This window comes from Lipotes vexillifer, unplaced genomic scaffold, assembly GCF_000442215.2.
Source record: "Lipotes vexillifer unplaced genomic scaffold, Lipotes_vexillifer_v1.1 scaffold1599, whole genome shotgun sequence".
Classification (NCBI taxonomy): domain Eukaryota; kingdom Metazoa; phylum Chordata; class Mammalia; order Artiodactyla; family Lipotidae; genus Lipotes; species Lipotes vexillifer.
Window position 1 is genome coordinate 97870 of NW_006775655.1, and position 16038 is coordinate 113907.

Consider the following 16038-nt stretch of genomic DNA (forward strand, 5'->3'; position numbering starts at 1 on the left):
CCTGCCCAACACATCTTTCTTTTGTCGTTAGCTGAAGGTATTTATGGTGGTGACTTGGGCCATTTGGGGAGGTACTCAGTTTTCCTGGGTATCTGCCACATATATAGGAGGTATACATATTATTAAACTTTTGTTTTTCTCCTGTTAATTTGTCTCTCATTACGCGGGGTTCTCAGCCAAGAGCCTAGAAGAGTAGCAGGGGAATTATTTTTCCTCCCCTACAGGAACTATGGGGGAGAAGTTGATAAGAAGATATTTTGAAGAATAACAAGTTAATCAGGCGCCAGCTTAAAGAGACTGAGTTTAAAGAAAATGAAAGTCTGGGCAAAACTGATGGAGATTAGATGATATTTCTGGGAATTGTGAGGATAATATCTGGGACTTGCCTTCATGATGATCTGTACCTGGTTTTAAATTCTTCCTATCTTGGAAAGAACGTTCTCACCCCACTGGTCTTGTCTTAAATTATAAAGTCGGTTCCATTTATTGAGTATGTTTGTAAGCAACTCTTTGCAAGAAATTGCCCTCAGCAGAAAACCCCTTTTCTTGTCAATTTAAGCAAAGCTACATAGTAACTAACTTTTAAATCAAGGGTCCTGCATGTTCTACTCATCTCCCACCCTAGCACACCTTTCATATCTTTTGATCACACAATATCTTGCCTAACCTGTTGGTTCTTTCCATAGATGAAAGAAGTAGAAATGAAGAATAAGTAATTAACAGCTGACCAGATCTCTTCTCTAGCTTCCCTTTCAGTGATCTTGTGAACAAACTGTGTGAACGAGGTAGCATCTAAAGAAAGATCACAAGTCAACAAGCCTGCACGCAGTGGGGGATGGTGACAATTCTGACCTCCAATCTCAACGATTAATTGAGATTACTTTTCTTTTTCCCTTTAAAAACCTTCATGGCCAAACAGAATCTTGGAAAGTGTTTTTTGGGAGACACTGAGTCCAACTCCCCAGATTGCTGGCATGCTGATTAAAAGCAACTTCCCTTTCTACAAACAACTGCCTCTCGGGGGACCTGAGTTTGGTAACACTTACTATGTAGATAGTAAGCTTTCTTGGTGTGTAGGGTTCCAATCAATGGGCAAGTGTATTACTACCATCTGGTACCTCCCCTCGCTTACACAGAGAATTGGATAAAGGGAAATAAAATTGGCAACACCATGAGATACAAGTTATCTTACAAGTTAGTTGGGCTGCAGCATTCCTGACAGAGAAGTCTGGATCACAACAGTCTCCACCTGCAAGAACAATATTCAGTGGCCATTCTTCAATGGACAGTTCTGAATTCCCTCTGCTGGAGGCCAGGGAGGTGTGCTGATGCCTCTGTTAAGATAGAATATCAGGCTTCAGGGTACAACAGGGATAGCCGTGAATTTTGGTGCATGATGAGTTAGTTATAACAATCTCCCATTTTCTTCCCTGGAGATGACTAAGCCTCATGGATACCTCGAAACATAATGGCTTCACCAGCATCTCTATTTTTTTTTTTAAACTACTATACTGTATTTTAAGCACTACATGCTCCTTTTTAAAATTTTATGTGAAATGTGGCTAAAACAGGCAGGAGAGTTTAGGGCTCTTGGGTGAGAGTAGAGATGGGAAGAGGTTAATGCATCATCCATGGTTTCAGTGGTGGGCATTCTGCTTTCAATGAGGAACAAAACTTTTCTATTTCGACTATAGGCATACTAAATTATTGAATTTTCATAAAAGTTGTTGGTTATATTTTCTCCACTTTTTCCAGTGAAGGAAACCAAGTCTCAGAGATGTAATGTTAGCTTGATCAAGAGCACATAATCTGAGCAAGAAAGAGCTAGGCCTCCAACCTCAATCCAGTGACACCAAAGGTCAGTATCTTTCCCCTGTATACTTCTGCCATCTAAAACCCATCCCCCATTACCCAACTCAGGCAGTAACAGGAAGGGAGTACCACTGAGGTCTGCTGCTCTGACAGTTATTCCTAAGTAGTTACCAGTTGTCTCCACCCACTTTTGTTTTGAGGGTGGAGGCAGGTCCTGTTCATCTGCCAACTTCTTTATTCCTTAGAACTGATAGATCTTGGGATTCCAGTTCAAACTTCAGTTTGGTGAAATCTGAGCCCAATGAATCATGTCCTAACCATATCAGGGTGGGTTTTTTTCTTTCTTTTTCTTTTTTTTGTTTTCCCTTAGCCAAATAGAGGCTGAATGGATGGGCTCTTGGCAACCTCATCATATCTATTATGCGCTCATCATTATTTAAACAAATGGTATTCACTGGGGTCCAAGTTAGAAGGACACGACACAGAGAAGGCTTTTTATCAGTCAGCTGGACAGCTCTTCCCTTTTCCCAAGTCTTTTGTGTTCCCTGAGGATCCCTCAAGTGTGGAGCAGCTCACAAAGGACTAGGATGGACAAAGCCTTTGTCTGGGAAGGGAGAGCCAGTCAGTCCCCTTTGCCCCTCTGCAGATGTCTTGATCCTTTTGGCTATTTTCTATCTCTATTTAAATACAAAAGTGCTGATGAAACACTGTTAAGGCACTGGGGCCGCAGAAGTGTGTGAGTCATGTGCAGCTTTTTACAAGGTCAAGTATAATAAAGAATCAGTATAGGCACTAGGACTTAAAGCAGCAGAGAAAGAATAGGTGTTGAAAGATGCTGGCTCTACAGACAGTATGCCTCAGTTCCAAGAATTATACAAGTGATCTCGAAAATGCTTTAACCTAGCAAGACTTAGATCCCTCATATGTAAATGGAACAATAATTATAGGTATTTCACAGCATTAACCAGAGGTTTAAGTGAAATATTGCATGCAGCATGGTTATTGGAACACTTCGTGCTTTTATTAAACTCTCGCTTTTATAATTATAGCTGAGGATAGATTTATGGAGGGAGGTGGCTTTGGGTCCTGGAAAGGAGAAAAATTATAGAATGTTTCAGGCCCAAGTCCAGGGAGTCATGAATTCTGGAGAATAAAAGCATCTGCAATTTATCTTTTCACTCTAGGGTATAAAGTTAGGGAAATATTTTACACATCTGAAAAGTTTCAAGTAAACTACTCTGGTTTTAACACATTGATGCTTGAACATAATTTCCCAAGCCACATTTCCACAAATAATAGTGCAGGAATTGTTTTTTTTAAGTTACCTACTTGAATCCTATAAAAATGGGTACTTTAGTTTAATATATTTGACAAACTCAGTGTATTTGGAAACTCATCATGAATATTAGCATACAGTTTCTGAGCAGGCCTATATGAAAATAACATAATTCAGCATTAACTAAATAAATCTGAATATAAAGCATTGTTGTTTCTATTGCACCTGCTGTTGTTTGGAGTGAGGGAGCAGAAAGGTGCACATAATGACACCCTGAAGAATGGAGGTCCATGGGACTTGGTTTGGGAGGTCCGCTGATTATTCCCAAGCGTGGAGTTGGTTATAAGCTGGCTCACTCAGATGTGCGGTCAGCTCAAGTGTTTGCATGCAGGGCATCTAGTCCTCCAAAAAATGCAACAATCATGGTGACACTAGGCATTGCTCTAAAATAGTGGCTCTAAAGGGCAGTAATTCGAAAGACTCAGGAGCTGAGAAGCCTTAGCAGATTGAGCCAGGCAGCCTTACCTCAGGAGGAAATACTTTATCGTGATATGGGGACCTGGCATCAGAGTTTGAGTGGCTTTTAATTAGCTGAGTTTCCAAGATGTTATCATTATCAAATTGTTTCTAAAACCATATACAAACTTATAAAAACTTTACTCACCCCAACACTTTCCTACTGTAGTGTACAGAGTATATGAAAGGTCAAGACATTAGGTAGCCCTGAGAATGTAGGGGACTATGTGTTAGATGTTGGAAAAGAGGAGAGGCAGGGGAGGAAGACAGAGAAAGAGAGAATGATGAAGCTGTGTTCTCTTAATTTGAGAAGATGTATATAAATGCAATATACAGATGAATATTATTCTTATATTGAATTAGTAACCCTATTTTTAGATTATCTAGATATATAATTTGGTTTTTGGGGAGTGGAAAAACTAAAGATAATTGATGAAAATTTCAATTTTCTTTTATATATTTACAGCTACATAACTGTAGCCTAAAATTTGCTGTGACTAAGCTTTTGTGAATTACTTAGCATTTCATAGGTTGCTGGCACTGCATCATGAGAACTTCCTAATTCTGAGCTTTTTGGGTCTGAGTCCACCCACTCAGTCTAATGCACTGTGTCTTTGAAAAATCTCTTTACCCTAAGTATCTTTAGTTTCTTCCAATGTAAACTGAGAATAGTAACAGTGTTTCTGGATTTTTTTTTTTTTTGCGGTACTAGGGCCTCTCACTGTTGTGGCCTCTCCCGTTGCGGAGCACAGGCTCCGGACGCGCAGGCTCAGGGGCCATGGCTCACGGGCCCAGCCTGTGCTTCTCCCAGCTTCTCAAAAACAGTGTTTTTGTCAATGGCAAAAAGCTGAAAACCTTCCCACTAAAATCTGGAACAAGACAAGGATGCCCACTCTTACCACTTCCATTCAACATAGTATTGGAAGTCCTAGCCACAGCAATCATACAATAAAAAGAAATAAAAGGTATCTAATTTGGAAGAGGTAAAATTGTCATTATATGCAGATGACATGATACTATATCTGGAAAACTCTAAAGACTCCACACAAAAACTACTAGAACTGATAAACAAATTGAGCAAGGTAGCAGGATACAAGATTAACATACAGAAATCTGTTGCATTTCTGAAATATCAGAAAAGGAAAGTAAAAAAAAAAAAATCTCTTTTAAAATCATATAAAAAGTACTGAGGAATAAATCTGACCAAGGAGGTGAAAGATATATGCTGAGAACTATAAAACATTGATAAAGGAAATTGAAGATGATTCCACTGGACCACCAGGGAACTCCCTGAAGACGATTCAGATAAATGGAAAGATATCACATGCTCTTGGGTTGGAAGAATTAATATTGTTAAAATGGCCATATTACCCAAAGTAATCTACAGATTTGATCCCTATCAAGCTACCCATGACATTTTTCACAGAACTAGAAAAAATAATCATAAAATTTATATGGAAGCATAAATGACCCAGAATTGCCAAAGCAACCCTGAGGAAAAAGAACAAAGCTGGAGGTATAACCCTCCCAGACTTCAGACAATACTACAAAGCTACAGTAATCAAAACAGTATGGTAAGGAATAAAGACACAGACGTAGAGAATGGACTTGAGGACACGGGGAGGGGGAAGGGTAAGCTGGGATGAAGTGAGAGAGTGGCATGGACATATATACACTACCAAATGTAAAATAGATAGCTAGTGGGAAGCACCTGCATAGCACAGGGAGATCAGCTGGGTGCTTTGTGACCACCTAGCAGGGTAGGATAGGGAGGATGGAAGGGAGACTCAAGAGGGAGGAGATATGGGGATATATGTATATGTATATGTATAGCTGATTCACTTTGTTATAAAGCAGAAACCAACACACCATTGTAAAGCAATTATACTCCAATAAAGATATTAAATAAAAACAAACAAACAAACAAACAAAAAACCCAGTATGGTATTGGCACAAAAACAGATGTATAGATCAATGGAACAGAATAGAAAGCCAGAAATAAACCCACACACCTATAGTCAGGAGGCAAGAATATACAATAGAGAAAGGAGAGTCTCTTCAAAGAGTGGTATTGTGAAAGCTGGACAGCTGCATGTAAATCAATGAAGTTAGAACACACCCTCATGCCATACAAAAAAATAAACTCAAAATGCCTTAAAGACTTAAATATAAGACTGGACACCATAAAACTCCTAGAAGAGAACATAGGCAAAACATAAATCATAATCTCTGCCATAAATCATACCAATGTTTTCTTAGGTCGGTCTCCCAAGGCAATAGAAAAAAAAGCAAAAATAAACAAATGGGACCTGATCAAAACAAGTTTTTGCACAGCAAAGGAAACCATAAACAAAACAAAAAGACAACCTAAGGACTGGGAGAAAATATTTGCAAATGATGTGACCGACAAAGGCTTAATTTCCAACATATACAAACAGCTCTTACAACTCAACAACAAAAAACAAACAACCCAATCAAAACATGGGCAGAAGACCTAAATAGATGTTTCTCCAAAGAAGACATAGAGAAGGCCAAAAGTCACAAGAAGAGATGCTCAACATCACTAATCATTAGAGAAATGCAAATCAAAACTACAGTGAGAAAAAAACAAAAAAACAACTAGTGAGGTGTCACCTCACACTGCTCAGAATGTCCAGCATTAAAAAGTCTACAAACAGCAAATGCTGGAAAGGCTGTGGAGAAAAAGGAACACTCCTATACTGTTGGTGGGAATATAAGTTGGTGCAGCCACTATGGAGAACAGTATGGAGGTTCCTCAGAAAACTAAGAATAGAGTTGCCATATGATCCAGCAATCCCACTGCTGGGCATATATCTGGACAAAACTATAATTTAAAAAGATACATAAACCCCCTATGTTCATAGTAGCACTATTCACAATAGCCAAGATTTGAGAACAACCTAAATGTCCATCGACAGATGAATGAATAAAGAAGATGTGGTACATGTATACAATAGAATACTACTCATCCATAAGAAAAAATGAAATAATGCCATTTGTAGCAACATGGATGTACCTAAAGATTATCATACTAAGTGAGGTAAATCAGAAACAGAAAGACAAATACCATATGATATCACTTATATATGGAATCTAAAATATGACACAAATGAACTTATCTATGAAACAGTCTCACAGACATAGAGAACAGACTTGTTGTTGCCAAGGGGAGTGGGGGGAGGGAGGGATTAGAGTTTGGGATTAGCAGATGAAAATTATTTTAACATAGAATGGATAAACAACAATGTCCTACTATATAGCACAGGGAACTGTATTCAATATCCTGTGATAACTATAACAGAAAAGAATATGAAAAAGAATATATATATATATGTATATATATATATTTGGTTTATATATATATAAAATGAATCACTTTGCTGTATACCAGAAACACATTATAAATCATTATATACTTCAGTTTCAAAAAAAAAGTGTTTTGGGGGCTTTCCTGGTGGCGCAGTGGTTAAGAATCCACCTGCGGGCTGCCAGGGCTCAGCGGGCGCTCGGGCTCCAGGTGCGCAGGATGAAGATCGAGAAGGTGAACAGCACCACCAAGACACAGCGCCTCACCTCTCACAGCCACGTGAAGGGGCTGGAGCTGGTCGAGAGAGGCCTGGCCAAGGTGGTGGTCTCGGGGCTCGCGGGTCAGGAGAACGCACGCAAGGCACGTAGTGTGATAGTGGAATTAATCAAAAGCAAGAAAATGGCTGGAAGTGCTGTCTTGTTGGCAGGGCCTCCTGGAACTGGCAAGACAGGTCTAGCTCTGGCTATTGCTCAGGAACTGGGTAGTAAGGTCCCTTTCTGCCGGATGGTAGGGAGCGAAGTTTACTCCACAGAGATCAAGGAGACAGAAGTGCTGATGGAGAACTTCCGCAGGGCTATTGGGCTGCGGCTAAAGGAGACCAAGGAGGTATATGAAGGTGAGGTCACAGAGCTCACCCCATGTGAGATGGAGAACCCCATGGAGGGCTAGGGCAAGACCATCAGCCATGTGATCATAGGGCTCAAGAAAGCCAAGGGGACCAAGCAGCTGAAACTGGACCCCAGCTTTTTTTTTTTTTTTTTTTTTTTTTTTTTTGTTGTTTTGAGATTCAGAGACATCAGGTAACTGGTCTGAGCTCACATAGCTACTAAGGGGAGGAACTGAGACACACAGAGTCTGTGCTTCTGACTGGTGCATGAAACTGCCAAGGGGAAGATAGACTTCTCAAAAAGAAAGCAAGACAAGTCTGGCTCAAGTTGGGCTCATTCTCACATCTATTCATACCTGGATTAATTTACTCATTAACAAATGAATTCATCAATTCATTAACTTATTCAATCACTAAGCAATTACTGAGCACCTACAATATAATATGGTTGGCACTGCGCTAGGTATTTAAGATAAAAAACTAATAAGAGATCATCTCTGCCCTTAATGAGAACAGTCTAGACGTGGAGACAGGAGGGAAGAGTGCAAAGGACAACCTTTGAAAGAATGACATGGCCACTGAGGATATGACATAAACTAGTTAGAACTGATTAGGCCCGAGGTAGCGGAAGATTCAACTTCCAGTAGACCTTGAGCGTCATTATAACACTCATTGCAATAAATTAGCACATGCTACGTGACACATTCACAGGTGCCATGAGAGTTTCGAGGGGACCATAAAAGGCCAAAAGGTGGGCGGTGGCCCAGTTCCTGGAAATCCCCTCCCTTTCCCCAAAATAGTTGCAATAATCCTCCCACTCATTAGCCTATGGAATTACCCAGCCTATAAAAGCTAACCACCCCCATATTTCAGGGCAGCACTTGCCTTCTGAGGCGGGTTGCATTCTGTCCGTGGAATGTGTATCTCTACTTTCACTTTCCTATGGCTCACCCTTGCATTCTCTCCTGCATGAAGCCAAGGACCCTCACTTGGCAGCCCGTCCCAGGGACTCATCCGAGACCCGGGACATGACTGTCCTCTGGCACCCCATTTTCCTGCAACCTCTTACAAAGGTTATTAATAAATCTGCTTCTTACCTACCATTTTGCCTCTTGCTTAATTCCTTCTGCACTGAGATATAAAGAACCGGAGCTTCATTAAGTCCTGAGATGAGTTGTGCTGTTTCAGTTGGAAGACTGTGGGTTCGAGTCCCATCTGAGGAACAGTTTCAGCGTGGAGGCAGACAGGTGAACAGCTAATTATAACACACAGAGGAGAGCAGGCAGCTAACCTGGCGTGCGGGGTGAAGAGGAAACTGGGGAAGACTTTTCGAGGTGATACCCGGGCTCAGTCCAGAAGGAGTAGAGGGTGGTTACACTGAGGTGGGGAAGTGAGAAGAGATCCGTGAACCAGAAAGCAGTGCTGGTGCAAATGCACAGACCAGATGAGAGACAACAACGAGCTCTGTGCGGAGAACCAAAGGCAAGGATGAAAGGCAGAGGAGGCTGGAGGCTGGACGAGGGGCAAGAGGATGTTCCATTCAGAGTCCCTGAGCCTGAATTTCACCCTGCAGGCCATGTGGAGCTACTGAAGGGCCAACTTACTTTCAATAAAGCTCACTCGGGCTAGTGGGGAAGAGACAGGAGGCCAGGAGATGAGGGAGAAAGCTGCTGCAATGGTCCAGGTGAGGGAGGACAGAGATGCAGAAGACAGGGGAGATCCGAGAAATGTTTAAGGGTAAAGTGGGCGGGTCCTGGGTGGAAACAAAGGGCCAAGCCTCCCTGAGGATGACTCATGGCCTCAGGTCCATCTTTCAGCAGGCTTCCCACACTCCCCAGCTCTGCACGGGCCGTTTGCATGCTCATCCATCCTTATGCCCAGTGCAGGTGGTCTGATTGGACGCCTGTGGTTACCAAGCACAGCTACTGGGGGCACTGAGACTCCATGGAGCAAGGCTTCAGTCCTGCAGCCACTGACCAAGAAGGGTGTGCCCTCCCCATGCAGGAAAGGGGTAGCTCAGAAAGTCTGGGTTTCTCAAACCCTGCACATTTCCAAGAAAAAAAACTGACTTCAGGAATGGCCCTTGGCCAGCCCCTGGGTGATGAGCTCTGAGGGCCTGGAACAGTCTGCCTAATAAAAGTGTTTTTGTAGGGCTGAGGCCTTGGGCCAGGTGTTACCAGTTTGATCAGATAGTTTATGCAAACAGTGTAATTCGTGGTGAATACCTGTTTTGCTCTGGGGGCTGGAGTCTGGGTAGCTGAGGTCAGCCACACAGCATGACTACGTGACAGACCCCTCAGTAAAAACCCTGGACACCAAGGCTTGGGTGAGCTTCCTCGGTTGGCAATACGTTGTATGTGTTCTCACACACTGCTACCAGGAGAATTCAGCGTGTTCCCATCACTCTGCTGGGAGGGGACAGCTGGAAGCTTGCATCTCGTTTCTCCTGGACTTTGCCCCATGTGCTTTTTCCCTTTGCTGATTTTAATCTGTATCCTTTTGCTGTCATAAACTCTAACCATGGGTATAAAAGCTTTCCTGAGTCCTGTGAGTTCCTCTAATGAATCATCCAGCCTGAGGGTGGTCTTGGGGGACCTCTGACACACTCCACCCTAGGGGGACGGCAGCTGGGACAGCTGGGAAAGCACTCAGCCCAAACGTGGAATTTCAGCCCAGAGTGAGGCATCATGAGGATCAAGTCCTGTGCAAATGACCTAAGTGGAACGCTGTGTGTGCTGCCCAGAACAGGTGGGCAGGAATGCCCAGAACACCAGAGGCTATTTTCCAGTTTATCCCAAATCCAAGGTCACTCTGCTGTTCTCCCAGTGGCCTCTTGGTCCTGCTTTGATTCTGACCTCTATTATCCAACAGAGCACGTTACCTTTTCATTTTCAGCTTTTTCAAAAAGCCTAATGTCCTCCCTCCACCCTTCCAGTTTGTTTCTTTTGCCAGATAGTTGTAGCAAAATTGGACCCATAACTGTAGGCAATTTCCAGATCCCGTAAAACATTATTTACCCTGAACAACAGATGTGAGCATCTACGGTGTGCCCTAGAAACTCAATGCATCGCTGGGCTGTGAATGCATAGGTTATTCAAACAACGTGATGTAACACAACAGGGAAATTAAACTTCTCAGCAATGGGTATATGAGCTACAACCAGGAAATGTGAGGTGTGATTTTGTGTGAATACAAGCTTTGTGTGCACAACTTTTACCACTTCGTCAGTTTATTTATAGAACACGAGGGAGAATTAATGAACAGTGCCCACCTTCTCTTCACATTTATCTGGAAAAGGACTTTTAGATTAACAGGTATTTCTGCTTAATTTGCAGTTCAAGCTCATCCTTGTTTTCAACTCCAAGCCTAGGAACTAGAAACTTTTTGTAATTTTTCAGTTAAACTAATGAGCTTTAAGAACATATTCTAATACATCTTTGTAAAGCAGCCCTGAGGTCTCCCCAGGCCCTGACGCACCCTGGCTTAGTTTCCTGTTTATTATTTCCTCACTCTCTGTTACACTGGGGCCCTCACTTCTGTGCTTAGATCAGTGGAAAGCAAGACACAGGTTCTTCATCTGTTTATGACTTTGTATGAGGCAGGGTTCAAAGCAAGAAACAGAAATCTGGTGTTTTAGGCAGAAAGGAACTTAATACAGGAAATGCGGTAGGGCAAAGTTATTGGAAGAGCCAGAGGAGTGGATTCTAGGCTGGGCTCCAGAAAGTCAGCCCTGGAACCGTTGAGCTCAAGTCCACACTGCCGTGCCTGCTAACCAAGCATCCATGGCCTCTGCCACCTCCACCATAACTGCCTCTAGGCACCAGGAAACTAGAAACTGACACTGCTGCAGGACATGCCTATGTCCTTGACCTTGCCTTGCAGCAGCAACAGCCAGTGGAGCAAGAAGACAGGCCCTGCCTCACTTCCATGATTTGAATCCTGCTTATGCATGTAAGTGGCAGAACCTAAATTGCATGCAAGACCCCAGTTGCAAGGAAAGCTTGGGAAATGAAATGCTGAACTTTCCAGCACCTGCAGGAAGCATACTAGGAGGTGAGGATGGAAGCTGAGTCAGGCAATTTGCTGCATCTACTGCAGGCTGTTAAAGTCCCTTCAAGTCTAACATTCCACATATGACCAGGATCCTTGAGCAGGGAAGGGATCTATATCTCTAGAGAAGAATACAGAAGAGGAAACTATGCCTTCTGCTACCATCTCCTTTCCCACTGCCATTTCCTTGGGAAGAAGTGATTTCCAGGTCATGTGCTGAAGCAAGAAGAAACCCAAAGACATTTGAACCTGAATTCTGACTGAAGCTTTGCCCCAATCATTTGGGGACCTTCATGGGAAGGGTACATAGCTTTTAAAACTATGATTCAAAAGTTGCAAGAGATTTCTGTCTTGCAAGAGGTAGAGGTACTATTCTTTTAATCTGGGAAAACTCTTGGAATAGAAATTTAAATATGTAAGTAAAAAGCAGGGCCCATAGTTGTGAAGTGGGATGCTTGAGACACCACAGCTTGGAGAAAACAATTGTAAGTTATTGGACGAAAGTTATCTCGGTTTTAGGCAAAGTTGCCTCTCAGCAGACCCTACTTATTTTGGAAAAAAAAATTTCTAAACAGAGATTTCAGCTCTTCTGTTGCTTATGTGAGCCTGTGCGTGTGCACGTGTGTGCGCATGTGTGTTCTTGGCCAATTAGTAGCCTCTGAAGCAGAGGCTGTTTTCCTGAATGTCTTTTGTTGAGTTCTGGGCAAAGCTTTGAGGGGCAGCTGCACAGATCCACACAGAGATGAGGAAAAGACTTTCCCCCCACTTCTCCATAAAATTCAGCACAGCTCTGCCACTTTAAGGACTGGTGGTGACTAGGAGCATCCTGGAATGGATCCTGCCTTCCTGAAAAAGGGAGGACATCATCTAAAGTGTCAATATTGCCATTCCTTGAAGCTTCACGATTCTTCAAGAGGAAGATGACAGGTACCATGTAGTGGTTTGTGAACTCATGAGTGGCACCTCTTCTGGGACTATCCAAAATATGGGGGTAGGGGAGAGAAGGAATTGAAGAGGTGAGGCAGGTGGGTGTTAGTGGGGACAAAAATAAAAGCTTCTACTGGTTGTTAGTAATTTTTTTTTTTTTTTTTTTGCGGTACGTGGGCCTCTCACCGCCGCGGCCTCTCCCATTGCGGAGCACAGGCTCCGGACGAGCAGGCTCAACGGCCATGGCCCACGGGCCCAGCCGCTCCACGGCACGTGGGATCCTCCCAGACCGGGGCACGAACCCGTATCCCCTGCATCGGCAGGCGGACTCCCAACCACTGCGCCACCAGGGAAGCCCTGGACCCCAGCTTTTTTGAAAGTTTGCAGAAAGAGCGAGTAAAAGCTGGAGAGGTGATTTACATCGAAGCCAACAGTGGGGCCGTGAAGAGGCAGGGCAGGTGTGATACCTACGCCACAGAATTCAACCTTGAAGCTGAAGAGTACATCCCCTTGCCCCTTGTACAAGAAGGAAATCACCCAAGATGTGACCTTGCATGACTTGGACGTGGCCAACGCATGGCGTCAGGGGGACACGACATCCTGTCCCTGATGGGCCAGCTCATGAAGCCAAAGAAGGTGGAGATCACAGACAAACTCCAAGGGGAGATTAACAAGGTGGTGAACAAGTACATCCACCAGGGCGTGGCAGAGCTGGTTCTGGGGGTTCATTGATGAGGTCCACATGCTGGACATCGAGTGCTTCACCTACCTGCACCAGGAGCTGGAGTCTTCCATCGCCCCCATTGTCATCTTTGCATCCAACCGAGGCAACTGTGTCATCAGGGGCACGGAGGACATCACCTCTCCTCACGGCGTCCCTCTTGACCTTCTGGACCGAGTGATGATCATCCAGCCAATGTTGTACACCCTGCAGGAGTTGAAACAGATCATTAAAATCTGAGCTCAGACAGAGGGAATCAAATCAGTGAGAAGGCGCTGAACCACCTGGGGGAGATTGGTACCAAGACCACTCTGAGGTACACAGTGCAGCTGCTGACCCTGGCCAACCTGCTGGCCAAGATCAACGGGAAGGACGGCACTGAGAAGGAGCACGTCGAGAAGATCAGTGAGCTCTTATACGGTGCCAAGTCCTCAGCCAAAATCCTGGCTGACCAGCAGGACAAGTACAAGTACAAGAAGTGAGACGGCTGAGGTCTTCTGCAAGGAGACTCTGGGGGGGCCTGGTCCCGGTCCAGCCTGTGGGTAGGATGCTTGCCCCCAGGTTGGGCTCTGTCCTCTCTTGGGCGGGTGGCAGTGTTGTCAGTTTGGCTTAGAAGGGTTTCTTTTTAAATTATTGTGACTCCTCCCGTGGTTGCATTGAAGAACCCTGCCTTATCTGGTGTGTTTTCTAATAAACCCTGATAGATTATTTTGATGATTAAAAAAAAAAAAAAGAATCCGCCTGCCAGTGCAGGGGACATGGGTTCAAGCCCTGGTCCGGGAAGATCCCACATGCTGCAGAGCAACTAAGCCTGTGCGCCACAACTACTGAGCCTGCGCTCTAGAGCCCATGAGCCACAACTACTGAGCCCACATGCCACAACTACTGAAGCCCGTGCACCTAGAGCCCGTGCTCCACAGCAAGACAAGCCACTGCAATGAGAAGCTCGCGTACCACAATGAAGAGTAGCCCCTGCTTGCCACAACTAGAGAAAGCCCGCGTGCAGCAATGAAGACCCAATGCAGCCAAAAATAAATAAATAAAATAAATTTTTTTAAAAAAAGTGTTTTTGAACAGCTGCCTTAGAGATGTCATTGGTGCCTATAGAACCAAAGTGAATTGCTCCCAAGGGCATGGTGTGGCCTGATTAGCACTGAACTTCTAAAGACAGCAACAGGCAATAGAATTGGAAGAGAGCCACGGGACTTCCTTATCCAAATGTGTCTGGCCAGTGTCACAAAGCCAAATATGACTTTGAGTCCTGTGAGTCATTGGCATTTTCTGTCTCTTTTCTCCCCTATTCATGTTAATTGCTATAGGATTATTTCTTAATTCACTTGAGAGACATTCACTGGGGTCCATTTTTTGTCAGATATCAGGCTGAGTAGTTTACATACATTATTATCTCATTTAATTCATTCAACAGTTTAGTGAGGCAGGCATTATTTTCATCTTCAGTTTTCACAGATGAGGAAATGGGCTCAGACGCCTATGTGCTGTACAAGGGCCACTGATCAAGAGTCATCTAACAGGGTTCAAGCTTAGGTGTCTCACATTCCGAAGGTCAGAGCATGGACCATGGAAAGACAGGTCCTTCTGTATCACAGGCAGACCTATGGTGGCAACATTATAAGCAAGGACTTGGAAATATGCAGACCTCAGTTGTTGCTGATATAGTTTTTAATTTGTTTGGAAAATTAAGAAAGTAATTGTCTAACATTGATGGTTGTTGTCATGACTAAGTTAAATACTGCATATAAAATCCTAGAACATAATAAGCTTTTTTGAAATGGTGACCGTCAATAATAATGTTAACAATAGTAATTGGACTTTGATGTGGGTGGTATGACACTTGGTAGGAGGTAAGAAAATACATATAACAACGTGAAGTATAGCAGGAAGTTTGGGAGTTGGGTAGCAGGCTTGAGGAATTGTAATTAGAGATACAAAGATCATTGGAGCTGGGTTCCAGTGTGGTGAGGGCATCCTTGTTGAGTCAATCCAGGCCTGGTGGGCCCCGGCAGCCTAAGAGGTGGAGTACAAGTTTGTGTGTGGCCACCGAGTTCACAGAGCTTCGTTCCACTCCTGCTGGGGAGGGACATGATCAGTGAGGGATGAGGTTCACGCAGCTGAGACCTTGCGAAAGGAGTCTGTATGGATGAGAAGCTGAGCCAGGCTCCCGAGGGGAAGCCCTCCACCCTGGCTGTCTGGTTTGTATTAAGTGGAGTCAGTCTCTGATTACCTTGGCCAAAAACCCTTTCCCCAATGGCCCAGGAACTGAAAGATTAGGATCCTTCTGGCAGCTGCTGGCATGTTCTGAACCACAATGTTTGAATTTACTCCAAGGCTGGGAACCAGCTGCCCCATGGAGTGAAAGACGAGGGAATTTCACATGTGCAAGAACCTGAAAGGGGGGAACTTGCTCTGGAAGGAAATGAAGTCATAGCTCTTGCAAGCACAGCATTTCCTCCAGACTGGGGGATCACAGCCATGACTTAGGCAGCTTGAGAAACTAAAATCCACTATTATAATGTATATTTAGAATGGGAAAAATTTAGGGAGTGTGGCATGTTTATTTATCATTTATTTGCACACAGTTTCAGTGTAGATAAGGCACATCCTTCTCTAGAGGATGACTCATTTCTCTTGGTTTTTATCTTGGGCGTCGTCTGAGAGGAGTGAGGAGTAGTGTGCTTAACTTTAATAAATTTTCTTGCATTTCCTATACACTTATACGTTTCTCCTCAAGAAATAGCTTAGTTAAAAAAAAAAAAAAAAAAAAAAAAAAAGTTTAGTTAATA

General features: G+C 43.6%; 1 pseudogene; it reads left to right on the forward strand.

Annotated features, from left to right (window-relative positions):
* The first annotated feature begins 7151 nt into the window (after nt 1-7151).
* Nucleotides 7152-13719, forward strand: LOC103072359 (ruvB-like 1; annotated as a pseudogene).
* Nucleotides 13720-16038: the final 2319 nt, after the last annotated feature.